The 21002-nt window shown below is 45.2% G+C and overlaps 1 protein-coding gene and 1 pseudogene across 1 annotated transcript in view; both read left to right on the top strand.

Moving 5' to 3' along the window:
- The window catches only part of LOC149443511 (uncharacterized), a 186258-nt gene that overhangs the window by 64098 nt on the left and 101158 nt on the right, over positions 1-21002 (top strand). The window lies entirely within an intron of this gene.
- LOC149443512 (U2 spliceosomal RNA) lies at positions 11001-11116 on the top strand (annotated as a pseudogene).

The following is a 21002-nucleotide window of genomic DNA, read 5'->3' as shown; positions in this document are numbered from 1 at the left end:
ACCAAAAACGAATCAGTCTCGGGCATGACCACCACATCTGCAATACATATGCAACACATCTCCACGATGGCCACAACCCTGAAAGCAGTGATCATTACAGGCAGAGTTCGCCTGGGCTATACGGGCCGGGACCGAATACCAATGAAGCAATACTTTGTATGCCGACCTACAGCGTGGCTGTATTAAATGAACATTTAGCTATCAATGACCAGACCTTATTCTAGTCCTCCAGATCCACGACCGCCCCGAAGTTGCGCTCCCAATGAGTGACATATGAAAGAGAAGTATGCGTTGAGCGCCTATTCAAAGATACATAGAGTAGGGAAACAAGACCTGTTGGCAAAGCTGTTCAAAGGCAGATTTCTGATATGGAAACGTGGAAGTGCCATGCAGTGAGGTCAGCCAGTGCCGCAATTGAAGGTAACAAAAAATTTCCGCCTGAGGTACATCCCTGGATTCCCGAAGAGATTTCCAGGTAGGGAAGGACTGAGAAGTCAAAAAGTGTCACACCTGCGAAAAACCATAGGCCACCCACCAAGAGAACACCCCTGGTTGATCTAAACCCGGTGGAAAAAGAGGATTATTAATAAATTAGGAGTAAAACTAGGAAGGGTGACATCAAGCCACTGGAGTAGCATACCGAATCCCACACTTGTAGGCCATGGAGCAAAATTGGACTCAATGTCATCGAGCGTAGGGCAGGGGAGAGCCATAAAAAGCATTGATGTTGCAATGGGGCACAGTTAGGTAGTTCCAAAAGGACTTAGAGAGGCACATCAGAGGAAGCGTGCAACATAGACAGTGGGGTAATCTGGCTCTCCTGGTAATACTTACATTACATTACAATACATTAGGCACCCCAATACCTCCCTGGAGTCTATGGACAAAAAGCGTATTTCTGGAGACTCTGGGACGTCTGTCTGCCCAGATAAATCACATACTCTTCGCCTGAATCAACCGAAGGAAATGAGGAGGAACCCTCATTGAGAGGGTGTGAAAATAATATAACAATTTAGGCAGGATAGTTATTTTCACCGAGTTAACCCGTCGTATCCAGGACAGGTGCGGGAGTTGCCAAGAGTGCATAAGAGAAGACACAGAGCGAAGCAATGGATAATAATTTGCAGCAAACAAAGAGCCATAGGTGGGGGTCAGGTGAATGCCCAAGTATTCAAGCGAAGAGGAAGCCCAGTTGTAAGGGAAATGGGTCTGTAGACATGAAACAAAATCCGAGGCCAAAGTAATATTGAGAGCGACAGTCTTGTCCAAATTAATGCGGAGGCCCGGAATCCAGGAGAAACGCGCAAAAACCTGTTGCAGATTTGAGAGCATCGTCAATGGATTAGTGAGGGTCAAGAGGGCATCATTCACAAAAAGGTTCAACTTAAATTCTTGTCCCATGTAAGGGACACCAAATATATTACAATCAGCCAGTGGCTTGAGTGCCAGGACAAAGAGAGCAGGGGAAAGGGGGCATCCCTGTCTCGTCCCTCGCCAAATAGGAAAGGGATCTGGGAAATACCCTGCATACTTAGCCGAAGGGGAAGAATACAAAGCCTGAATCCAAGAAAGGATAGAATCCACAAAGCCCCAGCAGGACAGTGCAAGGCACAGGTATTCCCAGGATAGGGAATCAAAAGCTTTGTATATGTCTAAAGACAGTAAGAATCTTGGAATTTTTCACTGTTGCAGAAGGTGTATAAGGTGGACTACTTTACGAACATTATCACCCGCCTGCCTCCCTGGGAAGAAACCCACTTGGTCCCTGTGGACCAGACTACGCAAATATTTATTGATACGAAAACGGAAAATCTTGCCCAATATCTTCAAATCCTCATTAAGAAGAGAAATGGGCCGAAAGGCTTGCGGTTCCTGCACATCTTCCGTTGTCTTAGGAATCATTGAGATGTGAACTCTAAGCATGTCTGGAGAGGGCAAAGAACCTTGTCATAATTCATTGAAGTAACCAGCCAAAAAGGGCGCCAACAGGGTTGCAAATTTCTTGTAATAGAGACCGGAAAAGCCGTCAGGACCATAAAGATTTAATAGCTTGCAGTACTTCCGATATGGTTACATCTGCATTAAGGACTACCCGCGCCGCTTTGGACAATCCAGGGAGTTGTAGATATTGAAAGAACGCTTCTGCCTGAGCTACAGGAAAGGGATCTGGTTTGGTGTACAGATGTGAAAGGAAGTCTGCAAAACGTGAGACAATCTGCTGGGGATTGGAAGTGCAGCCCCCCGCAGAGAGCTGCAACCAGACTGGTTTCTGGGGTTTCCCCACAGAATTGAGTTTCCTAGCCAGTTTCGGACCAGGTTTATTAAAATTTATGTCAGGTCCAACGCAAGGCTCATTCAGCCTCTGAAGATGCAAGCAAATCCAATTCTGCATGCAGGGTGTCTCACGTTCTTTTATGGGCCGCGGACGAGTGCGACATCTAACGAGCATCTGTAAAGGCTAGTAGAGAGTGAAGGTCCAAAAGATGACGCTCCTGCTTCCGAGCTGCAGCCAGCTGTATAATGTGGCCCCACACCGTAGCTTTATGCGCCTCCCACAGGGGCATTGCTGAAGAAACAGATCCCGAGTTCTCCGTAAAATATATTCGTATGAAAGATTCAATTTGCTGGCAGGTGACCTGAGTGGTCAATAAAGACTCGTTAATGCGCCAGTGAAAAGGGCGCTGTGCCAACCCCAAAAGTGCAAGAAGTACAACCAGGGGATCGTGGTCTGACCAGGGCAAGGAATGGATAGACATCCACCTGACTAAAGAAAGCTGTTGAACATGCATAAATACATGGTCAATTCTGCAGAAACTGTTATGGGGATTTGGGTAGAATGTAAAATTGCGCTTAGTTGGGTTAAGTTCCCTCCAAACATCTGCCAGCCCTGCAGACTGCAGGAGTGAGTGCATGCGTTCTTCCTGCACTAAGTCCTGAGAAGGGGCCTATCTAGAGCAAAATCCAAGGTAACATTTGAATCCCCCAAAAGAAGAAGGCCCTTGGAGTGTCGGGAAATGATGGTAGAAAGATGTGAGAAAAAGTTGTGCTGAAAGCGATTGGAGGCGTAATAAGAGACAAAAGTGACCTCCTTGATACCAGAAGATGCCCTGCAGGAGCAAGTACCTGCCTGTGGGGTCCGCTATATTCTGAGCAAAGGTGAAACGGAGATTGCGTTTGAAGACAGAACACCTCGTCATTTCTCAGGAGCAGAGGCCATGTAAAAAGTGGGATAACGAGGTGAAAGATACCATGGGGCGAAGGACTCGGCAAACCTGGTTTCCTGCAAGCATATCACATCAATTTGTTGTGATTGTGATGAAAAACTTTACACCGTTTCTGATGCAAATTAAAGCCTTTTATATTTTGTGAATGTACTTTCAAAAGGGGCGAAGCCATGGTGGGATCAGTGTAATCTACTCAGCAGAAAAGGCATAAGTCAGCCAACAATTTCCACTCCCAAGGACAGTCGGTCCATGGCGTCCCGAAACCCTGTATAAAATTAGAAAAGAAAAGAAGACAAGAAAAGAGAAAAAAGACACAGAGAGTATGTACAATGACATAGTAGTATCACACCTATGGTGAAATGCATCCTACACTCAAAGGATTCCAGTTGGGGGTGGCTCTACCACCGAACACATGACTGCAGATGGATACATCAAAAACATAGGCCCCCAGGGGGCAAAAAGGCAACAAACATAAAATAACATTCCTGCATTAGTAGATATGAGTCCCCAAGAAGTGGAAAACCTCTCATAGGAAACCCAGCTAGGCTTTTGGGCCCAACCCCCTCTGGAGGGATGACTACAGGCCACAACTCAACCCAGATGGTCCCCTACACCAGCGCCCCAGCAAAGCTGTCATCCTAGCAACGAATAAGAGCCCACTCGAGCCAACCTCCCTCCCTAGAGCCTGGGGGGAACTATCAACCTGTTCCACTAACAGGAACCCAACCAATGTCGCTGAGACTCGTGGCATTCTTTAGTGGCAAAAAGTCACAGACATCAAGTCCAGGAGGAGACCCCCCCCCACTCAAAGAAGGAACCTCAAGGGAATCGGCCGGGCAGGGCCTAATCATACAAAACTTGGAATGCCTAAAAGGCCAAACTGACGGTCCCGTCACAAGGATTAAAGGATGCAACACAATGGAGGAAGTCCTGGATACAACTTCAGCCCAGGTTGGACTTGGTCATAGAGGGGTCTGAGGGAGGGCCCTTTTCCTGTTGAATGCCTTCTCCCAGAGGCGGCCCAGAGGAAGCGGCCCCATGTTGAACTCTGCGCAGCGCCTCCTGGCAGGATAAGGTGTAAGGATTCCAGGAGAGAGTGGGCCTCCTCTGGCAACAGAGTGGCTGTGGCCCTGGTAGTCGAAGGTGAGGCAGAATGGAAAGTCCCGTGTGTATTTAATTCTGCAATTTACCAGGACCGAGGTGAAGGGCTTCAACTGGCGGTGCTTCTGAAGAGTGATTTGGGAGAGGTCAGAGAAGAGCTAGTAGCGATGCCCCTGGAAACTGAGGTCTGGGTTGTTCCTGTCTGCCAAGAGAATGGTTTCCTTAGTGCGATAATAGGTAAATTTGATGATAATGTCTCTTGGGGGCCCCTGCGGCTGTCTGGTACCCAATGCTTGTGTATGCGGTCAAATTCGAGTCAGTCAATGGGAATGGCGGGAGCCAGCTCCTGAAACAGGGCAGTAGCGGTTGAGGTGAGATCCGTAACGGTTTTCGGAATACCCCATAAGCATAAGTTGCTGCGGCGGTAGCGGTTCTTGAAATCTTCAAGCCGTAGCAGCGTCTCGGACAATTCTTTCTTAAGGTCGCACAGATCCTGCTCATGGCTTCCAATGATCGCAGTGTCCATTTTATCCTCGAGATCATTCGTCTGAGTGCCCAGCTCCCTACTTTCTTGTAAGAGATGTTCTGCCAGCCTGGAAGTAGCGGAGGATAACTCCGTTTGCACCATGGACTTGAAATGACCCAGGAGCACAGCATCCCGCAGAGCCGGTGCCGGGGACTGCAGGGGTGCCTCTGACGCAGTATCCGTTTCATCAGCGGGATCCAGTTCATCCGCGAGTAGCAACGGCGGCGGATCCAAAATCGAGGCCGGGGCTTCAGATGCGGCCTCCGAGGGTAGGCTGCAAGTTCTGCCGAGCGTTGGAGGCACATGCGTCCTCCGTTTTTTTACCCATCAGGGCGGGTGGGTGGCAGCAATCTCGGGGGGAGGTTGGTGGGTAAATGTCTGACCCCACTGAGAGCCGGCGGATCGGCCGATGTGTCTGGTGGGCAAGGAGCATGCCTGCCGATCGGTCATCTTGAACGCTGCTCATGAGCGCCCCCAATGTAATTTTTTTTAACACTTTGAGTTATTTTTTATATCAACTTTGTTGTTGATGAACAACATCCCTTGTAACAACAGGGGCTGTGAAAGGTCCTCTTTATGGAGTTGGGGTTTATTAGACCCCAAATCTCTCCTCTGGCCTCCAATGCAGCTCATCAGACACAGATGGGTCTGATCGGTTACTTCCCAGGCTGTTAATGTCCAGGTTAACAAAGAACCGAAACAGGAAGTGATGAAATCCTCATCGCTTCCTGTTTCTGACGTCACACAGCGGGAGGAATGACATCTGTTCTTCTCTCTGTGTGCCTAGAGCTGGATGCCACTGGCCACATCCTTGCCAGCCTCTCCAATTGTATGGGAGAGCCCAGTAAAGGCGAAAGCCGCAGGAGGGGGGGGTGGTGGGACCCCCTTTCGCCACCTGTAATTGTACATTTATACATGTACAGCGGATGAGATGTGCTTAAAAGCAAACCTGTTACAGTTCGTTTCCCCTCACTGCACTGCCCAAAAAACAACCCTTAACTAGTTGCCGACCGCAGATAGCCGAATGACGGCTTCACTGCGGCCGGCCAGTTCTGGGTGGACGTCATATGACGTCCCGCCAGAACGCGCTCTCCTGCGCGCCCCAGGGGGCGCGCACCCGGCGATCTCCGTGATCGCTGTGTCCTACGGACACAGCTGATCACGAGATGTGGTAAAAGGCCGATCATACCGGCCTTTTACCACGTGATCAGCGGTGTCCAATGACACGCTGATCAGAGGGAAATGCAAGTGCCGGTTCTCGGCTGCACTTTCCTCACGCTGTCAGATCGTGAGGAAAGTACTGCCGAGAACCGGCAGTTGTCAGAGCGGGGATTGGCACCGATCATCAGGGCCACTGATGATCAGTGCCCTGATGATCGGTGCCCAGCAGTGCCACCCACAAGTTCCGCCCACCTGTGCCCAGCAGTGCGCCCACTAGCTCCGCCCCCCTGTGCCCAGCAGTGCATCCACCTGTGCCCAGCAGTGCACCCACCTGTGCCACTCTGCAGTGTCACACACCTGTGCCCAGAAGTGCCACCTACCTGTGCCCACCAGTGCCACCCACCTGTGCCCACCAGTGCCACCCACCTGTGCCCACCAGTGCCACCCACCTGTGCCCACCCACCAGTGCTGCCCACCAGTACCACCCACCAGTGCAGCCCAGCAGTGCTGCCAGTCAGTGCCACCAGTCAGTGCCCAGCGGTTGTGCCAGTCAGCGCCGCCAGTCAGTGCCCAGCAGTGATGCCAGTCAGTACCATCTATCAGTACCCATCATCAGTGTCACCTATCAGTGCCGCCTATCAGTGCTGCATATTAGTGCCGCCTATCCGTGACACCTCATTAGTGCTGCCTATCAGTGCCGCCTATCCGTGCCACCTCATTAGTACTGCCTATCAGTGCCCTTTAGTGCTGCCTATCAGTGCCCATCAGTGCCGCCTATCAGTGCCCATCAGTGCTGCCTCATCAACGCACATCAGTGAAGGAGAAAAAATACCTGTTTGAAAAATTTTATAATAGAAACAAAGAAACTTTTTTTTTTTTTTCTAATTTTTTGCAGTTTTTTAATTTATAGCGCAAAAAGTAAAGCGCCCAGTGGCGATTAAATACCACCAAAAGAAAGCTCTATTTGTGAGAAAAAAATGATTGACAATTGCGCGGTCATGCAACATTGTACCCATATGAAATTTTGATCAAAGTGCGGCAGCGCTGAAAGCTGAAAATTGGCCTGGTAAGGAAGGGGGTATAAGTGCCTGGTAGGTGAGGGGTTAAAAACAAATAAAGTGTGTAAACAAGCTGCTATGAAGCAAGTAATTTATCATTAACACACAATGCAAAACAGTGTTGAACTCTTTCGCTGCCACTGACATAAGGCGTATGGCAGCACAGAAATGCTTCCAGCTGTCCAGGTTAGTATGACTCACATTGGTGGCATAAACTCGTGGTTTCTTCAGTGACCATGAACCTATAGCAAGACTGTCCACCAGACACTGCTGAATAAAAGGATAGCTGGGATCAGTGGCTGCCCATAATGCTCCCTGTGTTCCCACAGCTTCACTGTGATCCTGCTTTTGTCTCCTTGCTCCCTGTGTCCTTCGATTCCCCTGCAAGGCTTCCCCTCCACCACTCAAATCATACCGTTCTTCCCCCCCCTGCAACACTCCCAACATCTTCTTCACCTTTCAGCATCTGTGGGCTTATGAGGGACTGGGTTTCAGAATAGAGAGCAGGGGTCAGTAAACATTTTCTCATGAGCGAATGAACACAATAAGTGATCAATAGCAATCACTCTTGTAATCATTTATAACTGAAGTATAGTAAAGCATAGTTTTCTGTCTTCAGTTTGTGAATGAAAAGAGAGCCCTTCCTGTTAATTCATTCAGTGTAGCTGCAGCGGTGCGGGAGATTGAGGGCTCAGTGTCCTCAATCTATTTTTTGTATCTCAAAAGTGAAACATCAGCCCCTCAAAAAGAAGTGTTACCCACAGAGAGAGCAGAGTTCTGCTCCCGGGAGTCATGGGTGTTTACATACGGCTACAAAGAGCAGTCTGTACAAATCAATGACAGGCTGACAGATGCCTCGTACTCATGGAACCGCACATTCTGGACGCAAACTGGACTGCTTGGACATACATGTTTGAAGGTGTGGTCACATGTGTTATATGTGTTCAACCATGGTGTCTGCCTGCCTGTCATTGCTATGGCTACTTGAGGTTTAGGGGCCTGTATATAATCTAAAACAAAAAATAAAAAAAAATGACCAGGCCATTTTTTTTGCATTACTTTAACTGACAATTGCACGGTCATGCAATGCTGCACCCAAATTAAATTTATGTCCTTTTTTTCCCACGAAATTCCAACTTTTCCAACTTTCTTTCTGTGGTATTTGATCGCCTGTACAATTTTTATTTTTTGCGCTATAGAAAAAAAAAAAGACAGACAATTTTGACTTTTTTTTAGAATATTTTTGACTTTTTGCTATTAACCTCTTGCCCTCCGCCTGCTGTTTATAAACGGCAGGGCGGTGGCAGTCCAGGGTCGGGTTGCCGTTCATAAACGGCACCCGCCCTTTCTAGCTGTGCGCGCTCCCTGGGAGCGCGCAGCACCGCGATCCGGTGCCCGCTGTGTCCTCGTCGGACGGGACCTCTGTACGAGGTTCCGATCATGTGATCACTGATTGGCCAATCCGTGATCACATGAAAAGTAGTAAGCAAGATGTCACTTGTGACATCATTGCTTACTATGTGTGAAATCTGTGAATGATCACAGAGGTCACATGGTACAAGGCTATTCACAACAGCCTTGTACCATGTGACAAGCTGTGACCAATCACAGCTCACTCAGTACTTCTCAATGAGTGCAAGAATGCAGACAGAGAGAAAGAGAAATGATTGCTTTTACATCCTATATGGGTGTAAAAGCAATCTGTGTAAAAAAAAAAAATCTTCATCACCCCCCACAACTAGTACAGTGTCACCATGGTGACATTGTACTGCTAGGGTGACAGTATGTAAAAAAAATAAAAAAATAAAAAAAATAATAATATAATAAAATAAAATGTAAAAAAAAATGTTTAAAAATTATAATTTTTGGTTATAAACTAATTTTTATACTAAAAAAATAACGGAATACATTTTGGCTAAGATTTATGATGAAATATTATTTATTTGCAAAATTTTATTTAAAAAAACACTTTTTTTCAAAATTTTTGGACATTTTCATTTACATAGTAAAAAAAATAAAAATCCCAGCGGTGAATAAATACCACCAAAATAAAGCTTTATCTGTCTCAAAAAAATGGTAAAAAATTCATATGGGTACAGCATTGCATGACCGCGCAATTGTCATTCAAAGTGTGATAGCGCTGAAAGCTAAAAATTGCCCTGGACAGGAAGGGGGTAAAAGTGTCCGGACAGGAAGTGGTTAAACATGTCCAACATTTGTGCAAGTCAAAAACACATAATTGCTAGTAGAGTGGGTTTGACTTGCAAAAATGTTGGACGTGATTAATAGCAAAAAGTCAAAGATATTGTCTCAACATTTGTGCAAGTATAACAAATAATACCTGTTATATTTGTAATACGGTATGTGTGTAATAGTTTCCTTCTTACCACTGCTAAATGTTTGTATGTATGATGTATACCAATATTTTCACCACAGCATAATCTTGGTGCTCCCACATTGCTCTCTACCCACTTTCAGATAAACTTAAGAAGGACCTTAACTGCTTAAAGACCACCCTATAGCAGATATACTGTTACAGGGTGGCACCTGTGCGCAGAATCACGAATATATACGTCATTTTGCATTTCCGGGTAGGGGGAAATGCGCCCTACCCGCACCGCCATTCACGACCATGGATGTCAATCACCAGGTCCTGGCCAGTAATTACCCACTGGCGCCCGGTGATTTCCGAGCATCTCTGACAGGGAGGAAGATTGTTTTGTTTACAATCTTCCTCCCTGTCAGCTCAAGCACACTGCTTGGGATGGCTGTACACAGTACAGCCATCCCAATCAGTGTGCTTACAGTGAAGAATACACACCCCCGCCCCCTAGTAAAACACTCCCCTGCCCAGTGCCCCTTCTTGCCCAGTGCCATTAGTACAGTGTCAGTGTTTTTTTTTTTAGCGCTGACATCCCAGTGACACCAAGTTAGTTACCCCCACTGTCAGAATGTCCACCGCAGTCCTGCTAAAAGTCACTGATCGCCGCCATTACTAGTAAAAAAAAAAATCCCAGTATCTATACCGCCATTTTTAAACGCTATAACTTTCACGTAAACCAATTAATTTACACGTATTGGGATTTTGTTTTAGCAAAGACACGGAGCAGAATACATTTTGGCCTAAATTTATGTCAAAATTAGATTTTTAACATTTTTTTACTGGACATGTTTGTTGTCTTAAAATAATGAAGTCCACGCAGAAACAGTTCATAAGACAAATCTGTTGTCTTATATCAATAATGGAGGACGTATGACCCGTGTATATTTATATATATACTATTCCCCCAGCAACCAATAGTCCTTTTCCAGAGAGATGCATTTATTCGGATAAAGATATTTGTTACAGATGATAGAAATTCAGTTGAATACTTGTAAATATTACAACGAACAACAGCTCTCAAAGTCCCATTCAAGATACTCCATATCAAGCATAGAGATACTACACCATCCAGCATATGTCCAATCTATAATATGCAACTAGGTAGCTTCCATGCAACCTGTGTTCTGTCCCACGTATCCTGACCTGTGCTCTATCCCAAGTATACTATCCTGTGTTCTGTGTCCTGTGTTAATATACACATTTTCCCCATTCAGTACAATGGCAAGCACTCTGATTGGCCACTTTTATTAGCATGTTTGATCTTATGTGTCTAGACTTAGAATAGCTGTATGCATAGCTTTTAATTAAAAAGTTAAACAGATACTACTTGTCTTGTTTATGGCAAATCTTCTCTCTTCACCATAAACAAGCACATCATGAATATTTAAGACTTTTCCCAATCTATTTGCAACTAACCTGTTCTTAAACTTCCCCTGACACTCCATATATTTACCCAAAACAGGTTAACCCAACACAACAAAGGGAAGGTAATTACCTCCTGCATACATTAACATAGTAAGGAGTCCTTTTGGTGTGTAAAGTGGTAAAGTGGTTCTCGGCCTTTTGGCTAAGATCAAGTGTAGTATCTGTTCTTATCAGTGTCCAGTGGGGGTGCTCCCGGCCATTCTAGCTTTGCGGGGATGGTTGTTGTATAGTACCCTCAATGGTATGATGGGGGTCCGGAAGGCTAGTACCGGAGGGACAGAAACCGGGGAGCGCCACGAGTTATGCTGGGGCCCCGGGAGTAATTCCTCCGAGAAGACTGGAAAGACCCAGTACCTCCTGATTTGGACGGATCTACCTTGGTCTGGCCAGGGGCTGGGAAGGCAGAGAGTCTGCAAACACGGTGCCCCCTGAGTAGTCGCCTCAGGGGTGCTCTGAGTAGCACTTGGGTGTGGGACCCCACGTTGTGAATGAGCACATGGTCACCGAGTTTAAACACTTTTTGCACTGCGCCTCTAGGACCGGGCCTTTTGGTCAAGTTCTGGGCAATTTTTTTGCTACAGGCCTCAGGGTCTGGTCAGTGCACAATTTGGGCACGACACTTTTTATTATTTTTATAGATTTATTTAATTATTTATTTATTTATTTTCCTCACCCCACGTTTGTCACTTTTTACTTTTGTGTGTGTTTTCTTTCACAGGATGGAGGGTGTGGGTCCTCGGGCCTGCCCTGAAGTCTAGGGGGAGGATGTGTGGCCCTACGGTTCCTTCCTCCCCTGTCCCTAGGGGGTTTTCTCTTCGGGAGAACCCCCTGGCCTAGTACTGGATGTCCGGCTTCGGCTGGGCATAAGGAACGGTGGTCCACCAGGCCTTTTGGCCAGGAGGACCAAATGGAACCTTGTCCCTGTCAGGAGCTTCATGCCCCGGGGGATCAGGGTAGCGGTCCAACCCCTTCGGGGGTAGGACAAAAGCACTTTTTGTGTGGTGTTTTGCACTTGCACTTTTTTCTGAACACTTACGGGTTTTTTCGTTATAGTTGCACGTTTGCGGACTTAAAAAAAAAAAAAAAGTGGTCTTATCACTGGCCTGTCAGTATGTGTTTCAATGTCTTCAATATATATATTACACACAATATACTACAATGTTTAATAGCAAAAAGTCAAAAATATTGGTTTATTTTCTCAAAATTTTCTTTTTTTTTTTTGCTTATAGCGCAAAAAATAAAAAACACACAGACAATCAAATACCACTGATAGAAAGCTCAATTCGTGGGAAAAAAACGTAAATTTAATTTGGGTGCAGCATTGCATGACTGCGCAATTGTCAGTTAAAGTGACGCAGCGGCGTAACGCAAAGAATGTCCTGGTCATGAAGGGGGGGAAATCCTCTGGAGGGCGAGGATTTAAAGTGTAATTAAGCTCGCTGTCGTCTGCTTGCAGACAGTATGTGCAGCATATAAAAGCATTACAACCACGGGTCATACAGTATATTGAAGCAGTAGAATGGTTGCAAATACCTTTATCTTCATCTTCTATAAGTTGGTCACATGATCAATGTGAGACTCAACCGCGAGTCACTGGGTAACCTGTGGATGGAGCTCATTACCTGTGATGTGTCCTGGACCCTAACCCTAATGAAAAGCCCATTAAAAGCATGTTCGATTTATTAAAATGATGGTCATTGTCATAAAAGCGGAATTCTTTCTGATGTTGTCAGCATCTTCCCCCCCACCCCATGTGACATGTTTATGGGTCTTGGGGGAGGGGGGGGGGACTCCACCCTCAAGATGGACATAGGCAGGGGCGGACTGACAACTCATGAGGCCCCCGGGCAATAGGGGATCATGGGGCCCCTGTGTCCTTGCTCAAACTCAAAAAAGCCTATGAAAAAGGTACCAGGGGTATCTCATGGGGCCCCCTACTGACCCCGGGCCCTCGGGCAGTGCCAGAGTTTCCAAATGGTCAGTCCGCCCCTGGACATAGGATTACTTGCTCTTTTCTACCCTGTGGTCCAACCCACTTGACACAGGTGATCATGTAACCATAATTATCTAAAAGAATGTAAAATCATTTAAAAAAGATAATGGAATGAATGCTTGCTTATATACATTGACAATGTTTATTTAAAACACACAATATTTGTAATAATCATTTCAATGCTTGGAGTGGAGTTTATGTTGATCGATAGCAGGATGCAGTTTATGTGTGTTTGTCTTCTCCTGTCATACTCTCTAGAAGGTGTCAACCGTAACCCCAGTATTTATGTTTCAGTCAGTGTTTCTTTCTCATAAAAGCGATCTGAGCATCTGATTAACCGCTGGATCTCTTTTAGAAGCAGTGGGAGGAGTGGGCTCCCCGGTGTTTCTCGGGCTTACTGTTCTGAGCCTGGGAAATGATCTGGCGGTTAGCGTAGCTGGCCAAATAAGCGAGGATAGACCAGATCATCTCTCCTAACCTCTATGATCTAGGAGGACTGGAGCAATGTCATGACGTCACTTTCAGTCTAGGATTTAAAATATTTTTTTAAAGCATAATATCAGTTTTTTTTTCCATCAGATACTTTCAAGAGTAGAAGAGAAATCCGGGGTATTATAGACCCCAGATATCTTTATAAAGAGGACCTGTCATGCCTTATTTCTATCACAGGGAGATTTTACATTTCTTGTGATAAGAATAAAAATGATTAAAAAAAGAAATTAACCCCTTGCCTACCGGGCACTTATACCCCCTTCCTTACCAGGCCAATTTTCAGCTTTCAGCGCTGCCGCACTTTGACAATTGCGCGGTCATGCAACATTGTACCCATATGAAATTTTGATCATTTTTTCCTCACAAATAGAGCTTTCTTTTGGTGGTATTTACTCCCCGCTGGGCACTTTACTTTTTGCACTATAAATAAAAAAGTGCAAAAAATTTGAAAAAAAAAAAAGTTTCTTTGTTTCTATTATAAAATTTTTCAAACAGGCATTTTTTCTCCTTCACTGATGTGCGTTGATGAGGCAGCACTGATGGGCACTGATAGGCGGCACTGATGGGCACTGATAGGCAGCACTAAAGGGCACTGATAGGCAGTACTAATGAGGTGGCACGGATAGGTGGCACTGATAGACAGCACTAATGAGGTGTCACGGATAGGCGGCACTAATATGCAGCACTGATAGGCGGCACTGATAGGTGACACTGATGATGGGTACTGATAGACGGCACTGACTGGCATCACTGCTTGGCACTGACTGGCGGCACTGACTGGCACAACCCCTGGGCACTGACTGGTGGCACTGACTGGCAGCACTGCTGGGCTGCACTGGTGGGTGGCACTGGTGGGCAGCACTGGTGGGTGGGCACAGGTGGGTGGTACTGGTGGGCACAGGTGGGTGGGCACAGGTGGGTGGCACTGCTGGGCACATGTAGGTGGCACTTCTGGGCACAGGTAGGTGGCACTGCAGAGTGGCACAGGTGGGTGCACTGCTGGGCACAGGTGGGTGCACTGCTGGGCACGGGTGGGCGGAGCTAGTGGGCGCACTGCTGGGCGGAACTTGCGGGTGGCACTGCTGGGCACCGATCATCAGGGCACTGATCATCAGTGCCCTGATGATCGGTGCCGATCCCCGCTCTGACAACTGCCGGTTCTCGGCAGTACTTTCCTCACGATCTGACAGTGTGAGGAAAGTGCAGCCGAGAACCGGCACTTGCATTTCCCTCTGATCAGCGTGTCATTGGCCGCTGTGATTGGCCTTTTACCACATCACGTGATCAGCTGTGTCCGTAGGACACAGCGATCACGGAGATCGCCGGGTGCGCGCCCCCTGGGGCGCGCAGGAGAGCGCGTTCTGGGAGGACGTCATATGACGTCCACCCAGAACTGGCTGGCCGCGGTGAAGCCGTCATGTAAACAAAATAATAAAAATAAATGTAAAACATTTTTTCAAGCTCCCCCTACCCTCCGTGCTTGTGCGCAGAAGTGAACGCATACGTAGGTCGCACACATGTATGTAAACGTTGTTTGCACCACGCATGTGAGGTATCTCCATGAACATTACAGCGAGAGCAATAATTCTAGTGCCAGACCTCCTCAGTAACTGTAAACTAGTAACCTGTACAAGTGTTGCCTATGGAGTATTGTAGTTTGTTGTCATTCCACGAGCATGCTCCATTTTAAAGTGTGACATATTAATTATCTATTTACTTGGTGTACCATCAACTTTTATATTTGACCACAAATTGGTTATTATATTTTGTTTTTTTTGCATTAAAATTCATTAACTGGTTGCCGCCCAACCACAGTGTTTTTACTGCGGCAGGGCGGCACCGCTGCGCAGAACGCCGTTTTTAAACGGCGCTCTGCAAAACAGATAGGCGTGCCCGCCCTACCCGTCCCGCCAGTCGCAGCAGCGGGTGTCAATCACCGGGTCCCGGCGATTAGCGGCAATCACTGACAGGGAGCACGGCTGCAGTGTTTACACGGCAAGTCTGCTCTCTGTCAGTTCCGAGCACACAGCTGATCCTGAGAGAAGAGTTTATCTCTCAGGATCAGCATGTTCCCCTGAAGTACACACCCCCCGCCCCCTAGTAAAACACTCCCCTCACACAGTTAACCCTTTCATTACCTAAAAAAATGTTAACCCCTTCCTCCTAAGTGCCATTAGTACAGTGTCAGTGTTTTTTTTTTTTGCACTGATCACTGTATTGATGTCACTGGGGATGTCAGTGACCCCAAGTCAGTCCCCCCAGTGTCAAAATGTCCGTCGCATTCCCGCCATAAGTCGCTGATCACTGTCATAAATCGCTGGTCGCCGCCATTATTAGTATAATGAAAAAACAAAACCCAGTATCTTTCCCGCCATTTGTAGACGCTATAACTTTCACGTAAACCAATTAATTTACACGTATTGGGATTTTTTTTTAACGAAGACACGGAGCAGAATACATTTTGCCAGAAATTTATGACTAAATTTGATTTTTAAATTTTTTTACTGGACATGTTTATAGCAAAAAGTCCAAAATATTGTTTTTTTCAAAATTGTCAGCCTTTTTTTTTATAGCGCAAAAAATAAAAACTGCACAGGCGATCAAATACCACCGAAAGAAAGCTCAATTTGTGGGAAAAAAAAGATGTAAATTTAATTTGGGTGCAGTGTTGCATGACCGCGCAATTGTCAGTTAAAGTAACGCAGCGACGTAACACAAACCGCTTCTGTAACCGCTTCCTGACCGCCCTATAGCAGAAATACTACTACCGGGCGGCACAGGTGCGCAAAATCACATAAATATATATATATACGTGATTCGCGCCCCCGTGGTTTTCCCAGATGGCGTCAGATTGCCCTCAGTACACCGGTCATCACATTTAACCCCTTGATTGCCAGGAGCACGCTCATGTACAATAAACCTCCATTGCTAGTATAGTGTCTGAACGGGTCAATATCTTTGATCAGGTCAGCACTATACCAGCGTTCACATTAGTATAGCGTCCCCAAAACTGCAGTGTTAGCGGGATCAGCCCCGGGACCTGCCAGCACCTGCATTTAACCCCCGCTCTGCCCCCTTCTCCCCTAGCAAGTGCAGTGTCAGTAGGTCGCTGTCACTTGATACATTGCACACAAAACCGCAGCGTTCACAGAATCAGGCCTGATCTCTCTTAGCACATGTCGGTAAATTTTGATGACTCTCATATGCAGCAGAGTGCCAGTACTAGTGCCGCGCTACCTCTTGGTGAACTGGCGAGTACCAGCGGTCTAGTACATCCTGGTCTTTCACATACCAGAGACCAGAATGGTGCCAATCCTCTCTATAGTCTAAGAATTCGGAAGCTATGAGCATTTCATCACTTCAGTTTTGCAGGATATAAACAGCGCCATTTGTAAATTGGGAAAGCATCGGATCACACCGATTTTGGTTTGATTAGATAATGTAAAGGCAGAAGAGATATCTAGAGCCTAATAGACCCCAGATTTATCAAAAAAGAATATGACAATGCCCATTGAAGTTTTAGCGGATATTTGCATTCCCTGTTAGTATTAAAAGTGATCAAAAAAAAAAAAGAAAGGTACAGTGTAAAAATAATAAAGAAGAATCAAAATAATTTAAAAAAAAATAAAAAAAATCGCCCCTCCCATGTGCACACACCTGTGTGCACAAGCCTTGACCCTGTGCCGTTATGTAAACAGCGGTTGCACCATGCATGTGAGGTATTGCCATGAACGTCAGATCAAGGGCAGTAATTCTAACACTAGACCTCCTCTGTAAATCTAAAATGGTGGCTTTTAAAGGCTTCTAAATCGTTGCCTATGGATATTAAAAATGTTTGCAGATTGTCGCCATTGCACGGGGCATGCACAGTTTTAAAGCATGTCATGTTTGGTATCTATTTACTCGGCATACCATTATCTTTTATATTTTACCTAATAATTGGCCAATATATTGTGTTTTTGTGCATTAAAAGTAAAAAAAATTGCTGTGCGAATACCATGTGCCATAAAAAATTGTAGTACCCACCATTTTATTCACTAGGGTGTCTGCTTTAAAAACATATATAATGTTTGGGGGTTTAAATTAATTTCCTAGCAAAAAATACAGATTTTTTTCATGTGAACAAAAAGTGTCAGAAAAGGCTTGATCTTCAGGTGGTTAAAAGAGTGAATGATGTGTGGCATAAACTACTAATGCTGGGCATAAAATGCCCCCACCCCCCAAAACGACCCCTTTTTGGAAAGTAGACACCCCAAGATATTTGTTGAGAGGAATGTTGAATCAATAGAATAATTAATTTTTTTATCGCACGTTTTTGGAAAATGACAAAAAAAAATATTTTTTTTTACACAAAATTGTCATTTAAATGATTTATTGCTCATACATGCCATGGTTATATGTGAAATTACTCCCCAAAATACATTCTGCTACTTCTCCCGAGTATGGGGGTACCACATGTGGGAGACGTTTTGGCAGTCTATCCAAGTACAGGACCCCAAAATCCAATAAGCACCTTCAGGCTTTTAAAGGGCTTTATTTCCTCATTACACTTCCAGACTATCTATCACAGTTTTGGAGGCCCTGAAATGCCAGGATAGCACCTAACCCCCCCAAATGACCCCTTTTTGGAAAGTAGACACCCCAAGGAATTTGATAAGAAGCACAGTAAGTATTTTGCAGATCTCATTTGTTGCCACAAGTTTCTGGAAAATGAAGAAAAAAAAACAAAACATATTTTTTCTATTTTTTTTTATATTTCAAAACCTTGTGAGAAAAAATGAGATCTGCAAAATACTCACCATGCCTCTTTTTAAATTCCTTGAGATGTCTACTTTCCAGAAAGGGGTCATTTGGGGGGGTTTGGTGCTATCCTGGAATGTCAGGGCCTTCAAAACTGTGATAGGTAGTGAGGAAGTGTAATGAGGAAGTTATGCACCTTCAGGCTTTCAAAGTGGTCATTAGATTTCAGGCTCCTGTGTGTGGCTAGGCTCCCAAAAAGGCTCACACACGTGGTATCCCCATACTCAGTAGAAGTAGCAGAATGTATTTTGGGGTGTAATTCCACATATACCCATGGCTTGTGCGAGAAAAAAATCATTTAAATGACAACTTTGTGTAAAAAAAAAAAAATGTTTTTGTCATTTTCCAGAAACTTGTGGGGAAAAAATAAATCTTCCATGGACTCAATATACCTCTCAGCAGATAGGGGTCATTTGAGGTTGTTTGTACTATCCTGGTATTTTAGCACCTCAAGAAATGTGATGAGCAGTCAGAAAGTAAAAGCTATGTAAATTCCATTATCTATACCATAGTTTGTAGACACTATAACTTTCACACAAAGCAATCAATATACACTTATTGGGATTTTTTTAATCAGAATACATTTTGGCCTAAATTTATGACGAAATTTTAGTTTTTTTTGTATATTTTTTATGACCGAAATAAGAAAATATTGTTTTTTTCAAAAAAATTTTTTTTTTTCAAAACTTTTTCTGGTTATAGCGCCAAAAATACAAAGTGCACAGGTAATCAAATACCACCAAAAGAAATCTCTATTTGTGTGAAAAAAGGACATAAATTTCATTTATGTACCTTATTGCATGACCGCGCAATTGTCCGTTAAACTAGCGCAGCGCTGTATAGCAAAAAATGGGGTAAATTGCAGTATCTATACCATAGTTTGTAGACGCTATAACTTCCACACAAAGCAATCAATATACACTTATTGGGATTTTTTTTACCAAAAACATGGAGCAGAATACATTTTGGCCTAAATTTATAACTAACTTTGAGTTTACTATATATTAATTAAAGCTTAAAGTAAAAAATAACGTTTTTCTTCAAAAGTTTTGGTCTTTTTTTGTTTATAGCATGAAAAATAAAAAGCGCACAGGTGATCAAATACCACCAAAAGAAAGCTCTATTTGTGTGAAAAAAGGAAGTAAATTTTGTTTATGTGCAGCATTGCATGACCGCGCAATTATCAGTTGAATTAATGCAGCGCTGAGTAGCAAAAAGAGGCGTGGTCATTAAGGGGTGTAAATCCTCAGGAGGGCAAGTGGTTAAAGTGTATTTTTCCCCAAAAATTTGCATTTGAAAAACCGCTGTGCAAATACCATGTGATATAAAAAAAATTTAAATTATTATCATCTAGAATCTCTGCTAGAAAAAATATTTAATGTTTGGGGGTTCTATGTAGTTTTCTGGCAACACATACTGATTTTTACTTGTAAGCAAAAAATTGTCAGAAAGGGCCTGGTCCTTAAGAAACCAAATTCTTAGCTAATTTAGTGTTTTTTTATACAAATTTCTGCTGCTGTTTTGGGTTTATTTATTTATCTAGTTTATATAGCGCCAAAGGGTTTGCTCAGCGCTGTACAATAGAGGGGGAGACAATACATGAAACAGTACAGTAACATCAAACAGCACACGAGGGGTAAGAGGGCCCTACTCTTTCGAGCTTACAATCTAGGAGGGAGGGGGTAGAGGCACAGGAGGAAACGGCTGTGGGGGATGGAGTGGTAGGAGGAGGGAAGGGCAGCGGCTGTTAGGTGAAGGTGGGGTAGGCTTCCCTGAAGAGGTGGGTTTTCAGGGAGCGCCTGAAGGTGAGGAGGGAAGGTGACAATCTGGTGGATTGGGGTAGTGAGTTCCAGAGGATGGGGGAGGACCTGGAGAAGTCTTGCAGTCGTGCGTGGGAGGAGGAGACCAGGGAGCAAGACAGAAGGAGGTCCTGTGAAGAGCGAAGGGTACGGGTAGGGTGGTACCTGGGAATCAGGTCGGTGAGGTAGTTAGGGGCAGTCTTGTGAATGGCCTTATAGGTCAGGGTGAGCAATTTGAATTTAATGCGTTGGGCAATGGGGAGCCAGTGGAGGGAGAGGCAGAGGGGGGTGGCAGAGGTGGAGCGGCTGGTGAGGTGGATGAGTCTGGCAGCTGAGTTCAGGATGGTCTGAAGCGGGGAGAGTTTGCACTGGGGTAGGCCGGTGAGGAGGGAGTTGCAGTAGTCAAGGCGTGAGATAATCAGGGAGTGTACGAGTAGTTTAGTGGTGTCTGGGGTAAGGAAGGAGCGTATCTTGGCGATGTTCCGGAGGTGGAGCCTGCATGTGTTTGTGAGTGATTTGATATGAGGTTGAAAGGAAAGGTTTGAGTCCAGAATGACGCCAAGGACCTTGGCTTGCTGGGCGGGATTGATGGTGGTGGTGTTGGTAGTGATGGAAAGGATGGGGGGGGGGGCGCGGGCTGGGGGGAAGACGAGAAGCTCGGTTTTGGAGACGTTAAGCTTCAGGAAATGGAGCGACATCCAGTCAGAGATGTCGTTTAGGAGGTGAGTGATGCGGGCGGAGAATGTGGGGGTGAGGTGAGGGGTGGATAGGTAGATTTGAGTATCATCAGCGTAGAGGTGGTTGTTGAAGCCGTGGGAGTGTATGAGTTTGCCAAGGGAGGAGGTATAGATGGAGAAGAGAAGGGGTCCAAGGACAGAGCCCTGGGGGACCCCAACAGAGAGGGGGAGGGAAGAGGAGGTGGCATCGTTGTAGGAAATTATAGGGTTTAATTATATTTTAAGGACGAGTCCATAATAAGTATTTTTAAATAACAATATTATCACTTTTTTTCCTTGTCAAATTATTTTGTATCTGTACAT

Source organism: Staurois parvus, unplaced genomic scaffold (genome assembly GCF_062004578.1).
Source record: "Staurois parvus isolate SC_StPar_1 unplaced genomic scaffold, SC_StPar_1.0 ptg000854l, whole genome shotgun sequence".
In the NCBI taxonomy this organism is placed as follows: Eukaryota; Metazoa; Chordata; class Amphibia; order Anura; family Ranidae; genus Staurois; species Staurois parvus.
The sequence above is the reverse complement of the archived record's forward strand: the minus strand, read 5'-3'. Positions and strand labels throughout refer to the sequence as shown.